This window comes from Bufo bufo, chromosome 5 (assembly GCF_905171765.1).
Source record: "Bufo bufo chromosome 5, aBufBuf1.1, whole genome shotgun sequence".
Taxonomy (NCBI): domain Eukaryota; kingdom Metazoa; phylum Chordata; class Amphibia; order Anura; family Bufonidae; genus Bufo; species Bufo bufo.
Window position 1 is genome coordinate 421,835,519 of NC_053393.1, and position 18,242 is coordinate 421,853,760.

Consider the following 18,242-nt stretch of genomic DNA (forward strand, 5'->3'; position numbering starts at 1 on the left):
AACCGACTGGAAGCATTATCTGCTGCAATCCAACTGACCACCTGGTCGCACTGGTCTGACTTCGAATGTGGTGTCCTGCGCCGCCCTGCAAACTGAGACATGAAGCTAGGTATCATGGATGAGTGTGTTTCTTGTGCTCTGGCAGCAGGCACAGTTTCACCACGCCAAGGGCCACAGCCTCTGCGTGCACCATCAGCAGCACGCCCACTTCCCCGTCCCTTACTGCTTGCCTTCTGCATATTAAATGGTATATATGCTTGCAAGTATGTCACATGTACAGTAGCGCAGGTTTTGTAAGTGTATGCGCAAATAAAGTACACAGAATGTCAGAGATAGTTTTAGGACGCACACACGTTAAACAGGAGGTATAGCACAAGTAATGACGCTGTCACCACCGCATAATAAAAAAATTACACTAAATGAATGCAACTGATATTTAGGATGCGCACAGATTAAACAGGAGGTATAGCGCAAGTAATGTCGCTGTCACCACCGCCTAATAAAAAATTACACTGAATTCATGTCACTGATATTTAGGTTGCACAAACGTTATACAGGAGGTATAGAGCAAGTAATGTCGCTGTCACCACCGCCTAATATAAAATTACACTGGTGAATGTCACTCATATTTAGGATGCACAAACGTTATACAGGAGATGTGGCGCAGGTAATGTCGCTGCCACCAGCAGCAAAAAAATTTGACTGAATGTCATTGATATTTCAGATATGCAAACGTTATACAGGAAATGTAGCGCAGGTAATGTAACTGCCCGCAGCGGACACAGTCTACAGAAAAAGTACACTGCATGTCACAGATATGTTTAGGCTGCACACACGTTACACAGGAGATGTAGCGCAGATAATGCCGCTGTAATAATCGGTGAAAAAAATTACACTGAATGTCACTGATATTTCGGATTTGCGTTATACTGGAGATGTAGCGCAGGTAATGTCGCTGCCACTAGTAGCAAAAAAATTGCTGAATGTTACAGATATTTCAGATACACAAACGTTATACAGGAGATATAGCGCAGGTAATGTAACTGTCTGCAGCGGACACCATCTACGCAAAAAGTACACTGGATGTCACAGATATTTTTAGGCTGCGCACACGTTAGACAGGAGATGTAGTGCAGAAAATGTCGTTGTCTGCAGCGGCCAAACAATTGCAAGCTATTTAGCGCAGGTTGCGATAAAAATATATATTGCTGCCAGATACAACTTAGTCCTTAAAAGGAATTTTGGGTCTCTAACAAGTTTTAGCAATTTAGTGCAGGTTGCACTAAAAATATATATTTCTGTCACACGCAATAAAGGACTTTTGGGTCTATAACAAGTATAAAAACTAAAATATTGCTATTTCAATCGCTACACTATCTCTCCCTTCTGCTCTACAGCTCTCCCTGACTAATACTGAGCCGAAAACATGTCATTGGGCTGCTATATAGCACCCGATGACGCGTTCCGGCCAGCCAATCACTGTAATGCCAGCAACCAACATGGCCACGGCATTTCAGTGAATGTCAGTACTTACCTGCACGTTTATTGGCTGTGTAGTAGCGAACAAACGTGCGGGGAGGAGACTCAAGCATCGCACTCGAGCACACACAGTATTCGGCCAAACACCGCAATGTGCCGAGCATGCTCACCCAACACTAATCAACATGCTTATTAGGCTGCCCTCACTCCTAATGTTTTAGAGAGTCAGCTCAGCAGCAGGCCCTCAAACATAATTTTTTTCGATGGTCAGCTTAGCAGCAGGACCTCAGCCATAATTTTTTCGATGGTCAGCTCAGCAGCAGGCCCTCAACAATAATGTTTTAGATGGTCAGCTCAGTAGCAGACCGTCTTTCCTAATTTTTTAGATGGTCATCTCAGCAGCATGCCCTCGCCCATAATGTTTTAGATGGTCAGCTCAGCAGCAGGCCCTCGCCCATAATTTTTTCCATGGTCAGATCAGTAGCAGGCACTCGCCCCTAATGTTTTAGAGAGTCAGCTCAGTAGCAGACCATCAACCATAATTTTTTCGATGGTCAGCTAAACAGCAGGCCCTCACCCATAATTTTTTCTACGGTCAGATCAGCAGCAGGCCTTCGCCCATAATGTTTTAGAGAGTTCATAGCTCACCAGCAGACTCTTAACCATAATTTTTCAGATGGTCAGATCAGCAGCAGGCCCTAGCCCTAATGTTTGAGAGGGTCACCAGCAGGCCCTTCCTCCTAATGTTTTTGAGGGTCACCAGCAATTTTTTTCGATGGTCAGCTTAGCAGCAGGCCCTCGCCGATAATTTATTCTATGGTCAAATCAGCAGCAGGCCATCACCCCTTATATTTTAGATGGTCAGCTTAGCAGCAGACCCTCAACCCTTATTTTTCAGATGGTCAGATCAGCAGCAGGCCATAGCCCCTAATGTTTTAGAGGGTCACCAGCAGGCCCTTCCTCCTAATCTTTTTGAGGGTCACCAGCAGGCCATCAATCATATTTTTTCAAGGGTGTGTATGATGCCCTCCTTTATGTGTAATAAAAGGGTGTATTGGAGTGCCGGTTCCTTGTAATTTTTGGCAGCCCTTTCACTTAGTGCATATGCTTTATGAGTGTAAGATTTTCACTACCTGAACAATTGTACCACAATGTAAATGAGGCCCTCCTTTATGTGATATACAGGTTGTATCGGATTGCCTCTTCCTTGTAGTAAAGGAAGTAAATTTACAAGAAAGAATGTTTCCTAACAATTGTTCCTCTAAAATCGATTTTATCTTCGGTTTTGTGCGTATTATTGTCAGTCTGTAAAATTGGCGTACTACTCGGACAACATTGTTCCCAGCAGCGACCTGGGAGTCCAAGATGTATCCAGACATCCTCCCTGTGCTGTTTCCGAACCATTTCAGCGGTGTTTCCATCAATTTCTGACCTTTTCATGTGAACCAGACACCCTCCCCTCTTCAGAGCAGGGGGTGCTTGGTTTAATGCTCAGGTTTTCCCATTGACTTCCATTGTGCTCGGGTGCTCGGTAGGTGTTCTACTCGAGCATCCGAGCACCCGAGCACTTTAGTGCTTGATCAACACTACTCGCCTGGAAAAGTAGTGGCAGTTGTGAACTGTGGGAAAGCCACCGCCATAAGTTTTTTAAAAGTCTGTCTCCACCAGACAGAATGACAGCATTTCAAAGGCCAGGAATTTTAAAATGCTGGCATTCAGGGCCAGAGATCGCGGGTGGGTAGGGGGGTACTTCCTCTTTCTCTCCAGTGTTTGGGAGATGGACAGCTGAACGCTTCCATGGGACATTGTGGAGATGCTTGGTGACGGTGACGGACGTGGTGGTGTTGCTGCCACATCCTCTCTGTGTGATGTAGCAGGAGCCACTGTCACTCCAGAGGGGGAGGAAGAGGCCGAGACTGCAGCAGAAGAGGGACCAGGAGGAGCCTGAGATCTTTTGTGGTTTTTGAGGTGTTTACTCCGCTGTAGCTCGTGCTTTGCATTTAGATGCCTGGTCATGCAGGTGGTGCTCAGGTTTAGAACATTTATGCCTCGCTTCAGGCTCTGATTGCACAGCGTGCAAACCACTCACATTTTGTCGTCAGCACATTGTCTTAGGAACTGCCACACCAGGGAACTCCTTGGAACTCTCTTTGGTGTGCTCAGTCCCTGGGTGTGGTGGGCAGTAGCAGGCATACTGTCTAGGGGGCGGCCACTCTCCTTTTGCACACTGCTCCCTCTTTTGCTGTGTGGCTGGTGCTGTGTGACCACCACCTCCTCCTCCGAACTGCACATGTCACTCGCATGACCTTGATTCCGTGGGGGGTCTAGGACCTCATCATCCTCCACATCATCTTCCACCCACTCTTCACCCCTGCTCTACTTGCCGATCTGCACACTGCAGAAAGCCACAGCAGTTGGCACCTGTGTTTCGTCATCATCAGATATGTGCTGCGGTGATCCTCCATATCCACATCCTGAAATATAAGTCGGGCATCAGTGCCCTCAATCTCTTCCACTTCTGGAGCAGGGCTATGTGGACAGCCCTCAGAAACCCTGCCAGCAGAGTCATCAAAAAGCATAAGAGACTGCTGCATGACTTGGGGCTAAGACTCCTTGGCTGATTTGCAAGGGGGTGAGATGAAAGACAGATGCCCATGGGCTGCAGGTGCCAATTCTGCACTCTCAGCAGGGGACTGGGTGGGGGACAATTTAAAGGAACTGGAGGCACTGTCAGACACCCAATCTACTACCACCTCTACTTGTTCTGGCCTCACCATTCGTACAGCGGTATTCAGGCCTACAAAATAACGCTGAACGTTCTGTCGCCTACGTGCACCTGAGGAAAGTGTTTAATTTGGGCGTGTAGCTGGCACAGATCGACCACATCCAACAGGAGCTCCACCAACCCCAGGAGCACCATGACCAGGGCCACGTCTCTTATTTGTTGCTCTCCTCATTATTTGAGGTCACCCACTGAACTAACAGACAGATTAACTATATTATTTTCCCTGTCACGTATGCAGCGCAGGTGTACTTCACGCAATAAATGGGTATATGACGCGCACCTAACTAACAGACGGATTAACTATATCAATTTCCCTGTCACGTATGCAGTGCAGGTGTACTTCATGCAAAAAAATGGGTATATGACGTGCACCTAACAGACCTAACTAGCACCTAACTAACAGACGGATTAACTATTATATTTGTGTGTCAGGGGTACAAAGTACAATGTTGCATTGCACCCACAAAAAATCTCTGTAGGTCACTCACAGATTTAACAGCCAGATTTATGATTATCTTTCTGTGTCATGGGTGCAAAGATGGTGTATTGCACCCACAAAAAAATCACACTAACACCGTCCCTCACTTCAGCTGCCTGCTTTCTGTCCCTTCACTACTAAGAGCTGATGGGCGGTGCTACATGTGATCCAGCTTATATAGAGGCTGGGTCACATGATGTACCAGCCAATCACAGCCATGCCATTAGTAGGCATGGCTGTGAGGGCTTCTAAGGGCAAACAGCTTAAAATATTGTTGATTGGCTGCCCTGCAGCCTTTCAACAAGCTTTATTAAATGCCAGAGCACCGAACTCGAACCCAAACTTTTCAGGCAAAGTTCGGGTTCAGGTCCGGGTACCAAAAATCGTAAAGTTCGGTACGGACCCGAACTTTACAATTCGGGTTCACTCATCACTAGTCTTTAGTGATTTTTTTATTTATTTTTTTAAAGGAAGAGATTAAAGATTTTGCTTAACAAACATTTGTAAAAAAGCTCCCATAGAAAAGGTGAGCATGAATGCAGTGAACATAACAATGAGCTGTGTGCATTGTAGTTGTCATGTGGACATTGGTCTTTTATGTTCTCGTAATTATGATGCTATTTCCCAGGATATTTTATTATTGTTATATAGCCTATTTTGAGAAGACATGAAGCATAATGAACTGCACAGAATGAAGGGAAAAAGAAGTAATACAGCGACAATAAACACATACAATAAATAAAAGTTATAAAGAAAATCTCATTTGCTTCATTGCAATTTCCAGTAGTATCTTCTTCTAAGGCTACTTTCACACTAGTGTTTTAGTTTTCCTGTATTGAGATCCGTCATAGGGACTCAATACCGGAAAAAAAGGCTTCCGTTTTGTCCCCATTCATTGTAAATGGGGACAAAACGTAACTGAACAGAACTAAAAGCTCCAAAATGCATTCCGGTCTGTTCTCATAACTTTTTTGTCCTGAGATGTGGAGCAAGACTGATCCGTCTTGACCCACAATGTAAGTCAATGGGGACGGATCTGTTTTCTCTGACACAATAGAAAACGGATCCATCCCCCATTGACTTTCAATGGACTTCATGACGGATCCGTCTTGGCTATTTTAAAGATAATATAACCAGATCTGTTCAAAACGGATGCAGATGGTTGTATTATCAGTAACGGAAGCGTTTTTGCTGAACCCTGCCAGATCCAGCAAAAACGCTAGTGTGAAAGTAGCCTAAATATGCAACAAAATGTCTAAAATTAATATTTATATAAATATTTAGTAAATTAACATAAAAATGGACACATGGTACAGATGAAATGTATTACTGTTATTGCTACATTTTATATTAAACTTTCTGTACTATTGTATACAGTATCTGATACATAACTAGGGTCACATATAGTGTACTCACAAATTGGTCCACTGATGGAATTATTTTGCCTTAAAATTGACTGTACTTTAGACCATAGTCCAAATTTGTAGACACAGCAGATAATTTCTGGAGTATAGTTTTCCACTTTTTCACTCAAGAAGCAGTTGATTGATTTGATTCAGGTCTGAATAGATTCTACCAGAATTGAAAGTGCTCCAATTAGCCTAAAATTTGTGTGTGACACTTTTTAGGTCTCCTAGAACTCATATTTTGTGTCTCTCTGTTCTCTCACTTTCTAAGTTTTTTATGATTTTCTCTCTCTCTCTATCTCTCTCTCTCTCTCACCAAAATTAGCTAAAATAGAATCAACAAAAATTGGGATTTGGATCCACCTCAAATTTTTACAACATTCAGGTCAAATCCAACTCATTTAGAGTTTATTTGATCATTTTAACCAGTGATCTGACACAATTTAGTGAAATCCAAATATGTTAAATAAAGATTTTGTTGCAATATATTTCTGTGAGGAAAAATCCACATAATTTTTCCAAAATAACATAGCCTGATTTTCCAAAGAATCTGTGTAGGTAACTTTTGAAAACCCTATTCACACATATTGTACTGTAAATTGTAGCTGAAATTATATTTTTTTGTCAATATAATTAGTATAAAAGTTGAATAATTGTTCAGTTTTGAGCTATTTTTGAAGTGGCAGTTTCTTATGTGAGCTGATTAGTGATTCCTGGTTTCTCATGTGCACAAATATTGAACACTGAATAAAAATTGTTATTTTGTGCGGAGAAGAACAAATCTATGCAGGTTATTTAGCATTCATCTTTCGTTAACTCCACTGTAAAATGTAGTAAACGTCTACCTTTGCAATTCAGAATCTGAAAATAACATGTGGTAGTAAAAAATGGAAAAAAAATTCAACACAAAATGTGTCTAATGGGTGTTCTCCCCGTTTCTGACTTTTGACATAAAATTTAGAAAGTATTGCTGAGAAAAAGCAGCTTGTCTTATCTAATTAGTGATTGACATGACAAAAAAAGTTTTGCAGCAGTTGAGGTGTGTATATAAGAATTTTTTCTTCAATAAGGAGTTTTACAGCAGTTGATGTGTATTACCTGAAGAAATATTTGACCCTTTATCATAAATGAGTATACATATTTCAAATACAGTATTAGATACAGAGTTCACTAGTTTACTAGTATTCATTTTAGGAACAGAAAACATAAAAAATAAGCAATAATTAAATAAATAAAAATCCCTACTAGAGTTTGTGTTCAGTGTTCGGGTGATTTTATTATTTTCTGTTATAACATGGTTATAACGGAAAATAATGGCATTCTTAAAACAGAATGCTAAATATAATGTCTATTGAGGGGTTAAAAATAAATGTAAAAAACTCGCCTCATCCACTTGATTGCGCAGCCAGTATCTTCTTTTCTTCAGGACCTGCAATAGGACCTGCGCTGATGTCACCGCACTCACTACGTGGTGAGTGCGGTGACGTCACTGAAGGTCCTGCTTAATGAAGATAGACGGTCCTTTTGCAGGTCCTGAAGAAAAGGAGATACCGGCTGCGCGATCAAGTGGATGAGGTTAGTTTTCTATTTATTTTTAACCCCTCAATAGACATTTTATTTAACATTCTGTTTTAAGAATGCTATTATTTTCCGCTATAACCATGTTATAAAGGAAAATAATAAAGTGAAGTTCGGGTCCCCATTGACTTAAATGGGGTCCGGGTTTGGGGTGAAGTTCGGGTCCCGAACCCGAGCTTTGACCTGAAGTTCAGCCGAACCCGGAGAACCCGAACTTCCACGGTTTCGCTCAACCCTAATCCCTACACATCCTGTCTTCTCCTTTCTTTTGGCCCTTTAAGCATTGCACAGGACAGTTACATCCTTTAAAGTGCTACTAAATATCCAGTGTATCTTTTTGTAATCATTATTTTGTATGATCTTCTTGAAATTTTTCAAGTTACTGTACCAATTTTACATATGTTTATCTGGTAATACCTTGACAAATTCTTATTATTTGAAAAGCACAAAATCACATCTTAGCTCAGCTGTTTGTACTGCATGAACAGGAGAACGTTATCCTTGCCTGCCATTCTAGAGATACAGTAGAGTCACAGCCTGATCATGCTCACTGTTTCTTAAAGGGGTTGTCTGGGTTCAGAGCTGAACCCGGACATATCCCCATTTTCACCCAGGCAGCCCCCCTGACTTGAGCATCGGAGCAGTTCATGCTCCAGTGCTCTCCTTTGCCCTGCACTAAATCGTGCAGGGCGAAGACATTTTCTGGAGTTTCCGGTGTTGAATCGGGCCCTCCATAGGGCTGCCAGGCAGAGGCTTCTGCTCAGCAGTAAGCCCGGTGCCATCATTGGCACTGATGGGCAGGCTTTAGCGCTGCCCTAGCCTGTAAAACAGCTAGGGCAGCGCTAAAGCCCGCCCATCAGAGCCAATAATGTCACCGAACACAATGCTGGGCGGAAGCCTCCGCCCGGCAGTGTGTTATTGTAAATAAAAGAGCCCTTGCCCTGCATAAACCAGCGCAGGGCAAGGGAGAGCATCGGAGCATGAAATACTCCGATGCTAACATCAGGGGGGCTGCCTGGGTGAAATTATGGGTATGTCCGGGTTCAGCTCTTAACCGGACAACCTCTTTAACTCCTGCTAGTTTTTATTACACTTTGATTTTTACTCAGCTTTCACACTGCAGAGCTTGAATCAATGCAATTCTATTATTTCTAGACCGAGGTCTTTGTTAGCTTGTTGCAAATTCCCTCAGCAGCCAAACAGCTTCAAATTGCTTATATATAAAATATTCAAGTTATTTTCTCATTCACATATAATTCAAGTTTAAAACTCTGATTTAATATTTTTTTTACATTTCACTTATTATTATTTTTTTTTTTACTTGTCTAGCAACATATACATAATCAATCATCTATAATCTTCAAATATTCCAGTTTGGACATTGGCCAGTCACAATATGCTGGTATTTCCAAAGTTTCTTTTTAAGCTTTGCTGTGCATACCGGTATAAAATTAGAAGAACCATTGCATTATAATTAGAGGGCAAAAGATTTAATGGCAGCTCAAATGTTCTGCTGGAGGCCAAAATACTACACTGTACCATACAATACTATGCTATATTAAACAAACATAAGGCTATGTCATTCTCAGTTTTCTGGGGAGAGGGAAGAAGCTGCCCCCACCGTTTCCTAGAGGCTGTAATAGTCCTACGATATTTCTCTGTCAATTGACTTTCATTCTTTGCAGCTACCATAAAGCAAACACATCCTGCTTCACTATCAATACAATACAGACAATACAGAACAGGTTTAATTAAAATTGTTCTAGCATTTAAAGTGAAGATGAAGAACAAACAAATTATTTCTCTTCTGAACTATAATTAACTATTAAATTATAAAATGAAACAAACTGAATAAAATAAAATAAAAAGTACAAGAGGCATGCTACCTTTATTAAGCCTAGCTATCTACCATCCATAATATCTAAAATAACTGACCCTTGACCTGGATATACCATAAAATTGAGAAGGGTAGGTGTTCAGTCACAGGGCCCCCAATACATGAATTAATTGGGTTGTCTGGTCCAGTATTTTTGGTAGAAACTGGCTGAGATGCAGTTAAAGTTATTTGGAGATATGGGTAGCATTGTAATGTACAGTCTGGATAGACTGTTAAATAGTTATTCCCAACATATAAGATGATGGCAAATGAATGTATATAGCCATCATTGAGATGCAATGGTATTTATTGTATCACAAGTATAAGGCCTCATGCACATGGCCATACCTTGTTTTGCGGTCCGCAAATCATGAAATCCACAAAACATGGATACCGGCCATGTGCGTTCCACATTTTAAGTAACACAAGGTCTGGCCTCCAATAGACCAGTCCTATCCTTGTCCATGATATGGACAAGAATAGGACATGTTCTATTTATTTATTTTTTTGTGGGGAGCTGTAACGGAGGTCAGCACACATTGAAGTGAATGGGTCCGCATCTGAGACGCAAAAAATGCGGCTTGGATGTGGACCCAAACAACGTTTGCATGAGGCCTAATGCAAACTATGCTCTGCAAATCATTATAACTGCATGATGTTTATACTTTTTTTTAGAAATGACTCATTGGGGGACATTTATCATTGTAGGTATAGCCCTTTTTTTGAAAGTTATTTGTAATTGATTTGTCACATGTCTTTTTCTGAGCAAAATTCTGCAACATTTACCCTCTTACACCATATGTCGCCACTTTTCAAAGTGATCTACGGTATGTTTTAAGATAACTTTTGTGTTTAGAACTGCTGGGTGGCACATTTACTATTTGTGACATTTGCATTTCCAGATCAGGGAATTCCCTTCTGTACTTTTACCAAATATAACTTTTCAAAAATTTGACACAATCTCACAAAGCAAAGACAGATTTAAAAAATGACACCAAAACTATCACAAATTACAAATTCTCCCCCATTATCTGTAAATAAAAAAAATATTGACTTTCTTAATTTTTTTTTTCCATATCATGAGATGTCAAATAATGATGAAATGGAATTTAAAGAGAACATATTTTTAATAAAGAAGTTATCCTGTGTGCCATTTTTCCATGTGTTCTGTTAGATTTTTCTAGCATGTCTTTGCTAAATATCCCTTTGGTTTATTACTGTCCTATTAAGATCACAGTTACAGGATGTCATCAGAAGCGGAAAACGTTTAAAATGTGCACCTCTTAAACTGGCAACACAAGAAGAGATCCATTAGTGATTAAAGGACAGTGCCAGATTGCCCGAGATGCATGGTAAAAGCGAAGAATTGAAATACAATTAGCATGTCATTTTGAGGCTAAAAACAGATGGTTTGAAGACTTTACTTTATGGGAATTTACAGTACATGACAGGAGGAAAAAGAGAAACTGCTTGTCAGATGCTAGAAAAGTAAAGAAATTTGTGGCTAATACTTTGAAATAATAAATGTTTTAGAGCAGAGCTTTAAAGAAGCAGATGAAATGACATAAAACTGTGGTAAGACTGTTTGATTGTAACTCTTAACTCTTCATCTGAGATTAAGCAGCTTGGTGTATATAGGATGGATGACTGATTGATCTTGTTCATTTGATTGAATGTGTTTGCTGCTTGCTGTAAGAGATATGTTTATCAACAATATTAATGTTAAATAAGATCATTAATTTGAGCAATAAAACTATTCCTATTTATCAGCAAAGAAAGCACACCAACAAAAATATATATTGAAAACAAAAGAAAATATATTATATACAGAGTCAATTGTGCAGTATTAATATTGAGAAATGTAAGCAATAAAACAGATATTTAACAAACTATAATACAGCCTATGTATGTGGGACAGAAGCACCATTAAATCATTAACCAAATAAAGTATTATTTCACAGATTCCTGACCTAAAGAATCCTACAAATATATTCACAAAAACAAAACCAATCAACAAAACAATATTACACAATCTTAATAATGATGTAGAATAACCATACAGTGAATTATAGCTACCAGAATCAGGTTCCTTTTGGCACCAGTTCTCTCAGGCCACCTCCTTCCCAGGAAGACTCCCAGGACTTGCTCTACCATGTACCAAATTCTGCCCATGTTTTATACCAATTTTTGGATCTTGGAACTTACTCCCCTCTCCCATCAGCAAATATTGTCTGCTTCAAAGGCTGGTTTTTATCTCTGTGTGCTATCCCTCCCAATGTGCACCAGGAGAATGAAGATGCTGCATTTTTCCACAACTTGCATGTTATGACAACTTCATTCTCCCATCATTTGGACATTGTGATGAGATCACATGGACTTGATATGTCGTGACCAGTTTTTATCCAATCTAGCATTCATATTTGAATGGGAGAGGCCATCTGCCCTCGGGATGCCTTAGGCTACTTTCACACTGGCGTTTTACTGTCATTCCTAAGGAAGCTATTTTTAATCATGTGATATAAAGATTATATATGTTGTTACTTAGTGTGTGGCTGGCGTTTTTCTATAGGTTATGGTGTATATGCTTGAAGCCATTACACTGGGTTTAATCAATTAAATGTTTTGGCCTAACATTGCTATTGGTTTGTGTAAAGTTGTAACTGGTAATAGTGGATTTCCATTGAGCTGCTTTAGGTCTGTTACCCTGTAATCGTCACTGGCACCTCCTCATGTGAACTAGCGGGGGCAGGAGTAGCAGAGGCTTATATCCAGTTCAGACATTTAGTGGCAACTGGTGGTTTAAAGGTTATGGCAGATCAGTGTATACATTACACATTGCAATGCTCTAGTTTTTGAAGGCTTAGGATAGTTTCACATTGCCAGCACAGCTTTCCGGCAGGCTGTTCTGGCATAGGATGCCAGGAATCGGACAGACACAAACCACTGCACGCAGCAGCGTTTGTCCAGCTGATTCTCGGCATATTTGATGATCTAAATTTTACTTTCATTAATGACCTCATCTCTATTAAATAAATTGGACAAATATGTCTAGTTCCGTAGATAAATTTTTCACCAAATGGAGTTTTATGCTATACTGCTGACTTTTTTTTGTTTTGTTAGGGGTCAGTTTTCAAATAAAAATGTGTAATAATAAAATAAATAATATCAGTTTAGAAGCACAGATGTTATAGAGTTAAGTTTATAATTCAGGAAATCTGGGTTATTTACTTCCATCTATTTTTTATGTTTTACCTTTACATTTGTAATTTGTAACTTATAGTTTTAGACAAATAGATTTAGAGATTCATTGTGTCACATATACTCCTTAACATATTATCTGATGCTAAGGCAAAAGATAGACAAAGGACAAATACATACATAATTATTACTCAGCATAGTTTACTCATTGTATTCAACTCTATTTTTTGAGGTGAGAAGCTAAAAGGTCAGATTGTATCAAGCACAAAGGGCAGCATCTGGCTCTCTAACTAAAGTTAATGACATCAATGCATCAATAGACATTTGAAGTATTTTGCAGTTATGCACCCTATTAAAAATTAACTAAAATGCGGAGCATGGGGCTAATGGCTTTTGTGGTTCACCACAGTATTAACTCAATCTGCATCCTGGATAGCATTCCAGATAGCGTTCAACATGTTTCTGAGCTACGATATATGTAGCATGTCATCAGGAATAGGAATCGGGGCACCAGTAATTTGTGACCATGATATAAACATGGACCACCACTGATAATGTCCAGTCAGCATAGCCTCTGGCAGCCACTCAGCCGACATAGTTATCAAGGCTGGCTCCACCACACTGGGAGTGTCCAACTCAACTAAGGAACAATTAGGGAAGTAGATGTGCATCAAACACACCCTCAGATTGTCTCAATGTCTCAACTTAGTATACTCCCAGTAGGAGTATTCAAAGCGGCTTGAATATTGTCAGAGCATCAATTGACAATTTACAAGGTCCATATCTCCCTATAATATTGGACCGATCACAGAGTTACCACTATAGAGAGACTATGGTCTAGCAGTCATAGGCAGTATTTGCATATAGAAATGGGGTCTAACATCATATAGCTCACAATAAACATTATTGAAATATTACATACATAAACAAATATCTAAGGTTGCTTTGTGTGTACACTTGGGGTCAGAATCTGAGTATTCTAATACCATGATGGATGAGAGTTCTTATATGAAACATGCATATGATATTAAATCACTGGGGCCCAGTGGTTAACAGTTTGTAAAGTAAACATCCATTGTGCCTCTTTCTGCTGTAACACTTTGTTTAACATTGCCTTCTCTTGGGGGTCTCCACATGTCTTCGATCCCATGAACATGATCACTGAGGCATCGCTTTCATTCTCCTCCCACATGGTGTGCACTATGAGGTATTACCTTTCTTTCATATGTCACTTGGATTTTATCACTTATTGGATAGTGCATGCACAATCCACCACATGCATTACTCTCATTGTTTCCCAGTTAAGGAATGATCTGATATAGTAGGTGTGAACAGTCCTCATTCTGGTAAACTGTCTCCCCATTTAGATAGTCACATGCAATGCAGGCCCCACATCTGTGGGTACCCGTAAATATATTAGCCAACCAAGTCTGATTAGTTGGAGACTTATATTACATGTGAACAGGGCTTTTTTTCTCAGAGAAAAGGTGGTGGAACTCACCCCCCCTCCCCTGTCGACGCCCCTACCCACCCTTAGGACCGCCCCCTAAAACCGCCCCTTTAGAGAACAGGGATGCAAGTAAATTTGCCAGTGACGGTCGTGACAGCCAGGCTGCCAGTGCCCGCTGCAGTGGCAACTCTAGGAACAATATATAGGGGGGGCACAAAGATACCACAATCAAAAATGGGGGGGCAAAAACAAAATAAGTATATATAAATAAGATTACAAAATATGAGAGAATTGCGGTATGCAGGGATACATTTATAATAAAACAATTTACTTACAAAAGAAGCTATTCAGTCGTCTGCTGTGCCGTCCTCTGCTTGCTTCCGTGGATTCTTTCCCCTTCTTTCTGTCTCTCGTCAGTGCGCAGGCGTACTGTTATGGTGGATCTGTGGAAGACACACTGTTATGGGGGCATCTGTGGATGACACATTATGCCTCTCATTAGCCCTCATTATGCCTCTCATCACTCCCATATCAGCCCCCATGCCTCTCATTAGCCCCCATATCAGCCCTTATGCCTCATTAGCCCCCATTATAAGCAATTATGCCTCATTAGCCCACATTATGCCGCTTATTAGCCCCCATTATAAGCCATTATGCCTCATTAGCCAACATTATGCCTCTTATTAGCCCCCATATGCCTAATTAGCCCCGATTATGTATCTAATTAGCCCTCATTATGCCTCATTAGCCCCCATATGCCTGATTAGCCCCCATATGCCTCTAATAGTCTAATTAGCCCCCATTGTGTCTCTAATTAGCCCCCATGATGCCTCTCATTAGCACCCATTATGCATCATTAGCCCCCATATGCCTCATTAGCCCCCATAGGCCTCCAATTAGCCCCCATATGCCTCCAATTAGCCCCCATATGCCTCCAATTAGCCCCCATTATGCCCCCAGCAGCCACATTTTTTATACAAACCGGATTCAAAAAAAGTTGGGACACTATACAAATCGTGAAAAAAAACTGAATGCAATGATGTGGAGGTGCCAACTTCTAATATTTTATTCAGAATAGAACAAAAATCACGGAACAAAAGTTTAAACTGAGAAAATGTACAATTTTAAGGGAAAAATATGTTGAATCAGAATTTCATGGTGTCAACAAATCCCCAAAAAGTTGGGACAAGGCCATTTTCACCACTGTGTGGCATCTCCCCTTCTTCCTACAACACTCAACAGACGTCTGGGGACCGAGGAGACCAGTTTCTCAAGTTTAGAAAGAGGAATGCTCTCCCATTCTTGTCTAATACAGGCCTCTAACTGTTCAATCGTCTTGGGCCTTCTTTGTTGCACCTTCCTCTTTATGATGCGCCAAATGTTCTCTATAGGTGAAAGATCTGGACTGCAGACTGGCCATTTCAGTACCCGGATCCTTCTCCTAAGCAGCCATGATGTTGTGATTGATGCAGAATGTGGTCTGGCATTATCTTGTTGAAAAATGCAGGGTCTTCCCTGAAAGAGATGACGTCTGGATGGGAGCATATGTTGTTCTAGAACCTGAATATATTTTTCTGCATTGATGGTGCCTTTCCAGACATGCAAGCTGCCCATGCCACATGCACTCATGCAACCCCATACCATCTGAGATGCAGGCTTCTGAACTGAGCGTTGATAACAACTTGGGTTGTCCTTGTCCTCTTTGGTCTGGATGACATGGCGTCCCAGATTTCCAAAAAGAACTTCGAATCGGGACTCGTCTGACCACAGAACAGTCTTCCATTTTGCCACACTCCATTTTAAATGATCCCTGGCCCAGTGAAAACGCCTGAGCTTGTGGATCTTGCTTAGAAATGGCTTCTTCTTTGCACTGTAGAGTTTCAGCTGGCAACGGCGGATGGCACGGTGGATTGTGTTCACTGACAATGGTTTCTGGAAGTATTCCTGAGCCCATTCTGTGATTTCCTTTACAGTAGCATTCCTGTTTGTGGTGCAGTGTCATTTAAGGGCCCGGAGATCACGGGCATCCAGTATGGTTTTACGGCCTTGACCCTTACGCACAGAGATTGTTCCAGATTCTCTGAATCTTCGGGTGATGTTATGCACAGTTGATGATGATAGATGCAAAGTCTTTGCAATTTTTCACTGGGTAACAATTTTCTGATATTGCTCCACTATCTTTCTGCGCAACATTGTGGGAATTGGTGATCCTCTACCCATCTTGGCTTCTGAGAGACACTGCCACTCTGAGAAGCTCTTTTTATACCCAATCATGTTGCCAATTGACCTAATTAGTGTTAATTGGTCTTCCAGCTCTTCGTTATGCTCAAATTTACTTTTTCCAGCCTCTTATTGCTACTTGTCCCAACTTTTTGGGGATTTGTTGACACCGTGAAATTTTGAATCAACGTATTTTTCCTTTAAAATGATACATTTACTCAGATTAAACGTTTGATCTGTCATCTACGTTCTATTACAAATAAAATATTAACATTTGCCAACTCCACATAATTGCATTCAGTTTTTATTCATAATTTGTTTAGTGTCCCAACTTTTTTGGAATCCGGTTTGTAAAATAAAAAACACTTACCTCTGCTGCTCCTGGACGGACGCCGCCTGCAATTTTCTTTCTCCTCAGTCGACTGTGCTCTGAACTGGTGCGCACAGCGTGAGGTCACAGCGTGCCCTCAAGCTGTGAGCAGCCCTGCACAGCCGACAGCCGAGAACCAGGAAGTGGTAAGAACATAGCGTTCACCACTTCCTGGTCCTTCGGTACACTAATGAGCGCTTCCATAATGGAAGCGCTCATTAGTATTCACCTTGGAGAATCAGCGGGGGGGCACCCGGGGGGGCGGAGCGAGTCGGCGAAAATAGGTGGCGGAACGCTGTTCCGGCGCGTTCCGCCAGGAAAAAAGCCCTGGCTGTGAACCAACCAATCTTTCAGGTTCCCCTGCTTATAGTAAATGAAGGAGGAGTATTCTTCCACAAATTTACCAAAGTCGGGGTCAGATCTCAGAATGAACTTCTTATTGTCTGCATCATATCCTCCACCTCCCTATCCTCCAGAACTGTGCCCTGGCTGGACAATTGTGTACCTGGCATTTGTGGGTGCAGGAACTCACCCTCGGAGCCACTTGTGATTGACTGGCCCGAAACTCTATGAAATGATCCCTCTTCCTCCTCGTCCTGTGCCACATCCTCTTCCATCATCGCGAGAAGCGTTTTTTTAAGGAGGCATAGAAGTGGGATAGTAACGCTGAGAACGGCGTTATCAGCACTGGCCATGTTGGTGGAGTACTCTAAACAGCGCAACAAGGAACACAGGTCTTGCATGAAGGCCCAGTCATTGGTGGTAAAGGGGTGCTGTTCCGCAGAGCGACTCACCCGTGCGTGCTGCAGCTGAAACTCCACTATCGCCTGCTGCTGCTCGCAGCCAGCATGGGCAAGGTGGAATTCCACCTTGTGGGCACGTCGCATATGAGGCAGTAAGCGGGAAGGCCGAAGTTACACTGCAATGCAAACAGGCAAGCAGCAGCCGGGTGAGAACGCCGAAAGCGCGCACAGACGGCCCGCACTTTCTGCAGCAGCTCTGACATATCGGGGTAATTTTTTAAAAACCTCTGCACCACCAAATTCAGCACATGCGCCAGGCAAGGGATGTGCGTCAAACCAGTTATTCCCAGAGTTGCTACAAGATAGTTGTTCCATACCCGTCCACAGCTCTTGCGCAGTGTGGGTTTTATCCCCCAAACAGATAAGTTTTAAAACTGCCTGCTGTCATTTACCCCTGGCTGTGCTGAAGTTGGTGGTGAAGGTGTTACACTGACCAGTTGAGGAGGCGGTAGAGAATAAGGAAGCGGAGTAGGAGTAGTAGGCAACAGGAGGCAAAGAGAAGCGCCCTGAAAATCCTCGGTGGTAAAAAAACATGCGCCAAACTTCTATACACCTCAGGCCCAGCCACCACTGCATTTACCCAGTGTGCTGTTAGGGAG